Source organism: Ursus maritimus, unplaced genomic scaffold (assembly GCF_017311325.1).
Source record: "Ursus maritimus isolate PB19 unplaced genomic scaffold, ASM1731132v1 scaffold_28, whole genome shotgun sequence".
NCBI classification, from domain to species: domain Eukaryota; kingdom Metazoa; phylum Chordata; class Mammalia; order Carnivora; family Ursidae; genus Ursus; species Ursus maritimus.
Window position 1 is genome coordinate 26,677,613 of NW_024425341.1, and position 8,189 is coordinate 26,685,801.

An 8,189-nucleotide genomic window follows, 5' to 3' on the forward strand; every position below is an offset into this window, starting at 1 on the left:
CACACGCAGATGTGGTTCCAGTGACATCACCTATTACTCCCACTGCCGTTATCTTTTTTGCTGACCTTATTAAATTGAGAGAAGTCGGTAGTGTCTGAGCAAGGCAGTGTTTGAGAAACAACATGCATGCATTCATTAAAACAAACATGATTGAGCATTTACCATGTGCTCTCAGGTTTGCCAGGATACGCTGTGTGCAAGGCGATGTGCTTTGGACCTCAGTGCGTGGTGTCATTTAACCCGCTGTATACCCTGGGCGGACACGGTGGAGAGCCACCGCCATCTGGGTTTAGTGGGTGACTCTGTGTTGCCCAGTGCATGAAGGTCTATCTTTGGAAATGGCTTGAGATCCCCCATGAGGCCAGGGCCTCTGAAGGGTGTGTCTAAGTCTGGACGTGAGGGTCATTCGACAATGGGTTTTGATCACACACTCATTGTGTTTGTGTTCACCATCCCGCACTTTCTTCTTCTGGGTTGTTGTGTTTCCTTCATTTCCAACATGGCGTTGTTGGAGTGTTAATGAGCGTCCCGATGACCTCAGCACACACGCAGGACACAGCACGGAGAAACGATTTTAGCACCGGGAAACAGCATAGACACTAACTTAGTGCCTTCTATCCCCTCGTGTGCTTTATGTTCTCATGAGGGGGAATGGGAACCTCCCTTTTTGAGTCATTCTAAGCCAAACACATGAACTGCTTTATTTCACCGGCGTTCTGTACTTTGACTTGAAGCGAGATCTCAGCAAATCTCCGCTCTCTTAACGGGAGGTTCCCTTAGATGTGAGGACACTAAAGTCATGTGATGGGCACGGGTACTAGGACAGGGAGGGACACCTCAACAAGGAGGAATTTTCCCCTCTCAGGGATTGATGTGGACATAAGTTCCCTTATATGCACTGCATTTTTTGGTAAGATTTGATTTGTCAGAGAGGGAGCAAGCACGAGCAGTGGGGAGGGCAGAGGGAGAAGCAGACTCCCCGCTGAGCAGGGGGCCAACACGGGGCTTGATCCCATCGTGACCTGAGCCGAAGGCAGACTCTTCACTGACTGAGCCACCCAGGCGCCCGTGCATTTTTTTTTTTTTTTTTGCATTGCGTTTTGGAGAGACCACCTCTTCATCAAGGCCGTGTGCACGACTCTCATCAAACTGCCATCTCATAACTACTGTGCTGAGGTAGGACTGAACTGCTCTGGAAAAAGAGTTCTTTAGGGAGCTCTTCAAAGGAATGCCTGGAAATTATTTTTAAATTGTAATAATAACAAAGAAAAACAATTAAATTACACTTCAGTGTCCTGTCACTTCTTTTTACCCACCAGTTTTCATTGGCTTTAACTCCAGTTAAGCAAATGGGCACTCAGAGGTGTGGTGGAGGGACCCTGGCTTACTCAGACACACGTGTGTGTACCTGTGAACACAGATTTGAGGTAGAGGTGGGTTGGAGGCTGCATCGTTTACACAGAAGAATATCTTCAGTGAAAAGAGAGAAGAATCTGAAGTAAACTTAAATTAGAGGGTTTGGAAACCTGGATTCCTTGACCATCAAGTAATGCACAGACCTCAGTCCTTAATTTGTGTCTACTTTGCTGCAGGTCTGAGCGGAAGTGAACTCGTCCTGGAGGCCTGGAGCGCTACAGATCGTTTCTCCTCCCCCTATTGTTTCTGCTCTTTTGTGTAAGAGAAAGTTAATTTCTACAGTTTAAACCCAATTTAGTCAATATATTTAAAAATATAAAAAGTACTTAAATGTTGGAGAAACTGGTATTACTTACGGGGATGTCAGAATAGTGCTCCTATTTAGAAATACTCTAAGAAATTTAAGCAGCATGAGGGACACCTGGGTGGCTCAGTCGGTTAAGCATCTAACTCTTGGTTTCAGCTTAGGTCATGATCTCAGGGTTGTTGAGATCCAGTGGGGCGCCTGTGCTCAGCAGGAAGTCTGCGTCCCCTCCACCCTCTCCTCCTCCCTCTGCCCTCTGTCCCTGCCCTCCCTCTTGCAAGCACATGAGCTTTCTCAAGTAAGTAAATAAATAAATATTTAAAGTAAAAACCAAACCAAACCAAACAAAAAACCCCCAAAAAACAAAAAAGAATTTTTTTTAAAAGATTTTATGAATGTATTTGACAGAGAGAGAGACAGCCAGCTAGAGAGGGGGAACACAAGCAGGGGGAGTGGAAGAAGAAGCAGGCTCCTAGCAGAGAAGCCCGATGTGGGGCTAGATCCCAGAACGCCAGGATCACGCCCTGAGCCGAAGGCAGACGCCCAATGACTGCGCCACCCAGGCGCCGCAAAAAAGAAATTTAAGCAGCATGAACGCTTGGGATTTGATCTTGCCAAAATCCAATCTGCAAGAACTTCAGAATTTTTAGAGGAAATGGAAAAGTAAATAGTAACACAGATTTCACATTAAAATTCGGTAAAGGTATTAATAAGGCTATTGAAAACTGAAAATGCAGTTTATTATTATTTTTGAAATGTTCACGTAAAAGAATAGACATCCATAATAAATATGCCTGGAAATATTGAAAAGTTAATTATGGAATGCCATCCTCATTTAGCCCAAAGATATTAGAATTGATAAATCATCTCTACAAGTTCTGAACAGAATGAACTAAATGGAAAGGAAAAAGTCGTACACGTGCATGTGCGGAGCCCAGGGCTGTTTCCACCCCCTACGTGGACGCGCAGCAGAAACCACCTCTGGCCCTGCAGTCGCCCTGGGCTGGCCGACTTTCACCGCAGCCCACCTGCTCCACGTCCCTGATGGCCCGTCCCCGCCCGGGTCCCCGGCCACCGCAGCCCAGCCGCACTCCCAGGGAACACGGAGAAAAAGCTTTTTGTAACGTAAGCCCTTTCCAAGTGGTTGGGAAATAAACATCTCATTGTTTATTACGTTTATTACTTTGTGCTGTAACCTTAAAGTATCTGAATGACTTGCAGAACGGAAGCCGTCCTGCACACGGACTTGCACGCAAGCCTGACGGCCAGCTCCACCCGGAGATTTCTCGCACAGACCGGAAATGCCGGGCCGGTCGGCCGGAAGTGCTGGGACGGCTCCCACTGGCCCCACCCTTCTCGGGACCCCGCCTCCCCGCGACCTGCACCCGTAAGCGCAGTCTGGAAGCGCCTGTCCCGCCTACGGGTGTGACCTTCCATTTTGTGGGGAGCCGCGCTGCGTGGCCGGGGTGAGGCCCCATCTTGCCTCTGAACCCGGAGCTGGGAGGGAAGGCCCGCCCTGCCCGGGACACCCCCTGCCCTCTGTCCCTGTGCCTGCCAGGGTAAGTTTACGTTCTGCCCGGCAACGCTTCTGGGCATGTGGGGGAGGGGGTGCAGAGGGGCTGATGGTAGGGGAGCACGCTCAGACGGTGAGGGACAGCGACCTGGGGAAGCATCAGGGAGAACACACAGAAGGGGGCTCAGCACAGAGATGGAGGAGGGGCGAGTGACAGAAGGGTAGAGAGCAAAGTCGTCATAGTTTGTTTTTTTATCTTCTACGTTTATAGTGTCATACTCGGATTAGGAAGACTTAGTAGTTTTCTGCTCTTTGTTGTATGCTGAAAATAATTCTTTGAAACTTAATTTTACAGTTTCAGTGTGCATTTGTTAAGGATAGAGATTTTTATTTTTTATTTTGGTATTAACAAAGTGTTATTTAACCAGTTTGTCTAATAATACATTTTCTTTATGTGATCTTTTAACTTTGTGGGCTGTGAACTAAAGTTTCCGACTAATCATGTGCTCCCTTTATCCTTTCTCAGTGAATGTTCAAGGATGGGCTGAATGATACCGATGTTTTGTTCTAACAGCCCATCTGTTCAGGATGAATACATCACATAGAGCTGTTTACACGGGTGGCTGTCCTTCATGATTTCCAGTAATTGCCAGTAATTTCCATATTGCCAGTAATAAGTTCTTAACTTCATATTTTCTGAGTCTAATGTGATGTTTGAGAAAAGAAAACTACTTGAGATCATTATGATTAAAACCATGAAAGAGAAGTTGCTGAGGAGTATGAGATATGGCCTGTAATCTTTGTAGAGTTGGGAAGAGAATGCCTGTTCCTGTGAGGGTACTGGTGGTTGCATCCTGCCGCAGGCTTCTGCTGACCTCCTTGCCTGTCCCAACACACATGAGCTGGGTTCCAAGCAGTTGGGTAGGTGAGGAACAAGACTGTTTACACTAAGCACAGAACATACGTGTCTCTCCCAAGAAGAGGGGCACTTGGCAATGTGTCGTGAACTTGGGGAAGGAAAAGAAGAATGCAGAAGGGGGTTAAGGACCAGGAGTGGGTGGGACACTGAGAAGCTCCAAAATAGGAGAAATGAACATCTCTGCCCATCTTCACCTGGAGATCTGTGCTCGGCAGATGCTAGTGTCTTCAGTGTCTGATTTCAACCACAAACCCACTGCTTCCAAGTGACATGTGGGTTTACTTAGGAAGACTTTCTGAAGAAACAAAAACCAAACTCGGGGTCTCCGTGTTGAAGTTTATTGTCAGTGCAAGTTCTGAAAAAAAAAAGATTCACGGCAGCCGAACTCTCCATTTTAAAGGGGAAAAAACCGCCATTGATATTGTAAAAATCTAATAGAAACAGAAAGAAGAAAAGGGAGATCCGCGCATAGATGAGGCAGTAGTACGCAGTAAAGGAGAACAAGGCAAAGTTACATCAACTCAGGTACTTAGAACACCATCCTCATCAGCTGGGGAAGCCCCGTCGAGACAGCCAGGCTGGAGTCCCGATGGAGAGGCCTGGGCAGAGTGTCCTCTCCTCAGGCGGGATTTCCCACTGACCATCCCCATAAGGACTGTATTTAGAGGGCACATGAGAGGGTCTGAAGTTAACCATTCGTTTGCCTATGTGCAGTTTGGAGTGAGCTGCATTTCTGTGTGATCACGTCTTTACATTTTCAAGGAGCCTGGGCTATGTGTGTTTGCCTCCTCTTCCGGATTCCATTCCGGGGGGCCAGCCCAGCCTGGAGCAGGAGGGGATGCAAGGCAAGACTGACAGCTCTCGGCGTCCAGACCAGAAGGGCCAGTTCTGACCTGGAGGCAGCTAATGTCCACTAACCAGTGTCCCGAGGTCACTCATGCAGCACGAGTCTCACACGCAACATTGTTTAGCCTGCGTTTGTGCAGGTTGAGGTGGAAGGTTTTGCAGGACAAATCACAGAAACCTCCATCCATATAATATAGTTTAGGAGTTTCTGTGGGAGGTGTCCCCATGTTTCAGTAGAAAGAGGACTGTCCTGGCCACATGTTGAATTCCTTCCGATGTGTATGGTTGTGGCACAAGATGGTGTATTGATTCCAAGCCCTGAAAGGCATAGTTTCAACAGTCAGGTGTGAGTTAAGATTGATCTTGCCTCGGAATGAAGCTCAGAGAAGAAGGAAGATGAGGAGGAGTCAGGAATGCTTCTTTCTTAGAGAAAAAATTATATTTTCTATTGATCGTTATGTCCTCTCCCTCCTGAAGTGCGACTTTAGACCCTACTAATGTTCAGCTCTCAAGTATCCTACCTAACACATTTGCTTACAGTCACTTATGGTGTTTTCTGTGCCCTCTTCCATCTGTAGATAGATTCCATCTCACTGTGAACCACTGACATCAAACTTGTGAAACATTTCCATTTGGGGTTGAATCGTTGGAAGGACTTCATGCTCAGATAGGGATTGGAGCTGGGGTGAGTACTATGGTTTCAATGAGGTAGGGTAGCAGGGATTTCCTAGGGACCATAACAGGATGCCCTGCCAATTCTCTGTGAATAAGGACTAAATAATGTGCAGGAATCACGGGAAAATCATGGAAAATGATTGGTAATGGAAAACTTGATCTACCTGACTTTATAATGCATTCCAACCTTAGAAAAGTGAGCCAGTGTGGATCTGGCCTCAAAATGTTAATTACTTGGAATAAAGTGGGAGAATGCAGAAACTGATCATAAAAATCAAGGTTGCATTTAATCCACATGATGGGAGAGGTTTTATTGCACAGTTGCTTTTTTAAAATGAAATCAGGGGCACCTGGGTAGCTAAGTCGGTGAAGCATCTACCTTCGGCTCAGGTCATGATTGGTTCAGGTGATGATGGGGCTCCCTGCTCAGCAGGGAGCCTGCTTCTCCCTCTGCTGCCACTCCCCCTGCTTGTGCGTGCTCTCTCTCTCTCTCAAATAAAATCTTAAAAAAAAAATGAACTCAATCTAAATGTCTAAGAGTAGGAGTTTTAAAAATAGCTTACAACACATATATTCCAGAAACCTTGACATTACTGGATTTGTAAAGAATTGTTTAGGAGGGAGGGAGGGAGCCCCGAGTTCTTAGCTAGGGGGAAGACCAAAGACTAGATTGTAAGAAAAGCAAATAGAAGCCATGTTTTGAAGACCTGTTTTACAGGTATTTCATCAGTTTGTAAGACGTGAGCCTGAAATAGCTAGCAGCTTGGTTCTTGAAAGATCTCTGAACCATGTGCAGCTGCTTGGGCGAGTGGGTCAGGACCCCGTCATGAGACAGGTGGAAGGGAAAAACCCAGTCACGATATTTTCTCTAGCGACGAATGAGATGTGGTGGTCAGGGGAGAATGAAGCATATCAAATGGGTGATGTCAGTCAGAAGACGACGTGGCACAGAATATCAGTATTCCGCCCCGGCCTCAGAGATGTGGCATATCAGTATGTGAAAAAGGGGTCCCGAATTTATGTAGAAGGGAAAGTAGACTATGGTGAATACACAGATAAAAATAATGTGAGGCGACAAGCAACAACAATCATAGCTGGTAACATATTTCTGAGTGACCAGACCAAAGAGAAGGCATAGAGTGGACGATTCGCCCTTGGCCATTGTTTGGTACAGTCTCATTTCCAAATCGTGTATAGTCTTTATCGTTCTTAAGGACGAGAATTAAAATATTGTTTTATATATATATATATATATAAAAGAATTGTTTAGTGGCTGCCTCTGAGCACAATGACTTCTCTGAAGAGAGAGGTCTGTGTCCTCCTATGCTTTGGGCAAGTTGGAGTCCCAAGTGCTGGTTTGAAGTACTCTGCATACATGTTTTGATAGATTCTGGCAAGCTAGCCCCTGCGTAGGGTTGCAGTGATAACCGTCAACCATCACCAAAATGTGGGCTTTTCAAAAAAAAAAAAAAAAATCTTAAAAAAAAAAAATAAGGGGCGCCTGGGTGGCACAGCGGTTAAGCATCTGCCTTTGGCTCAGGGCGTGATCCCGGCGTTATGGGATCGAGCCCCACATCAGGCTCCTCTGCTATGAGCCTGCTTCTTCCTCTCCCACTCCCCCTCTCTCACTGGCTGTCTCTCTGTTGAATAAAAAAAAAAAAATCTTCAAAGTGTGGGCTTTTCATTCAACTGTAAACAGGACTCAATATGACATTTTTTATTTTTATGTATATAAAGAAAAATAGCTTTTTATTTATATTTCACTGATGACTGGATAAAATTTTTTTTTTAAAGATTTTATTTATTTATTTGACAGAGAGAGAGACAGCCAGCGAGAGAGGGAACACAGGCAGGGGGAGAGGGAGAGGAAGAAGCAGGCTCCCAGTGGAGGAGCCCGATGTGGGGCTCAATCCCAGGACCCTGGGATCACGGCCTGAGCCGAAGGCAGACGCTTAATGACTGAGCCACCCAGGCGCCCCCTGAATAAATGTTATTAATACAGTTGTATTTATAGACATATCCATGTAAATTTTTGTACTTGGCTCATTTTTCATGTAATTTAACAAAATATTTTATATTCTAGTTCTATCACGTGTACACCCGGTTATACATACACATACGTGTGTGCACTTTGATCTGTTTTAGTTAGAATTTTTATACAGTGAAATATAAATCTTCATGCTGTCACCTTTCTAATTTTATTTTGGAAGCCTTCCCCTATTCCATCATTATAAAATAGTCTGTTCATTTTAGTCTGAGTATTATATTGTTTAATATACTTACACATGTTATATCTTCTTGATGAACTCATCTCTGTGTCAACGTATAATGGTCTTGTTTCTTTTTATAACTTCTGAGAGAAAGTCAGTGTTGTCTGATGTAAATATAGCTACCTCTGCTCTCAGGATTTCCACTGGCCTGGAATATGTTTTCCTGTCCCACCACTTTGAGTCTGTATGTGCCTTTAAAGCTGAAGCAGATCTTTTGTAGACAGCGTATATTTGGGTATTGTTTTT

The 8,189-nt window shown here is 45.2% G+C and overlaps 1 long non-coding RNA gene and 1 pseudogene across 2 annotated transcripts in view; both read left to right on the forward strand.

The window, feature by feature from the left end:
* Positions 1-2,692: 2,692 nt before the first annotated feature.
* LOC103679348 overlaps positions 2,693-8,189 on the forward strand; it is an 11,910-nt gene continuing 6,413 nt past the window's right edge. The window contains exons 1-3 of one of the 2 annotated variants that reach the window (XR_572914.2): positions 2,693-2,845; positions 2,942-3,279; positions 5,577-5,683. This is a non-coding gene — a long non-coding RNA (uncharacterized LOC103679348). The remainder of the gene's footprint in view (positions 2,846-2,941; positions 3,280-5,576; positions 5,684-8,189) is intronic. The other variant, XR_572913.2, reaches the window with a different exon arrangement.
* LOC103679347 lies at positions 6,368-7,154 on the forward strand (annotated as a pseudogene).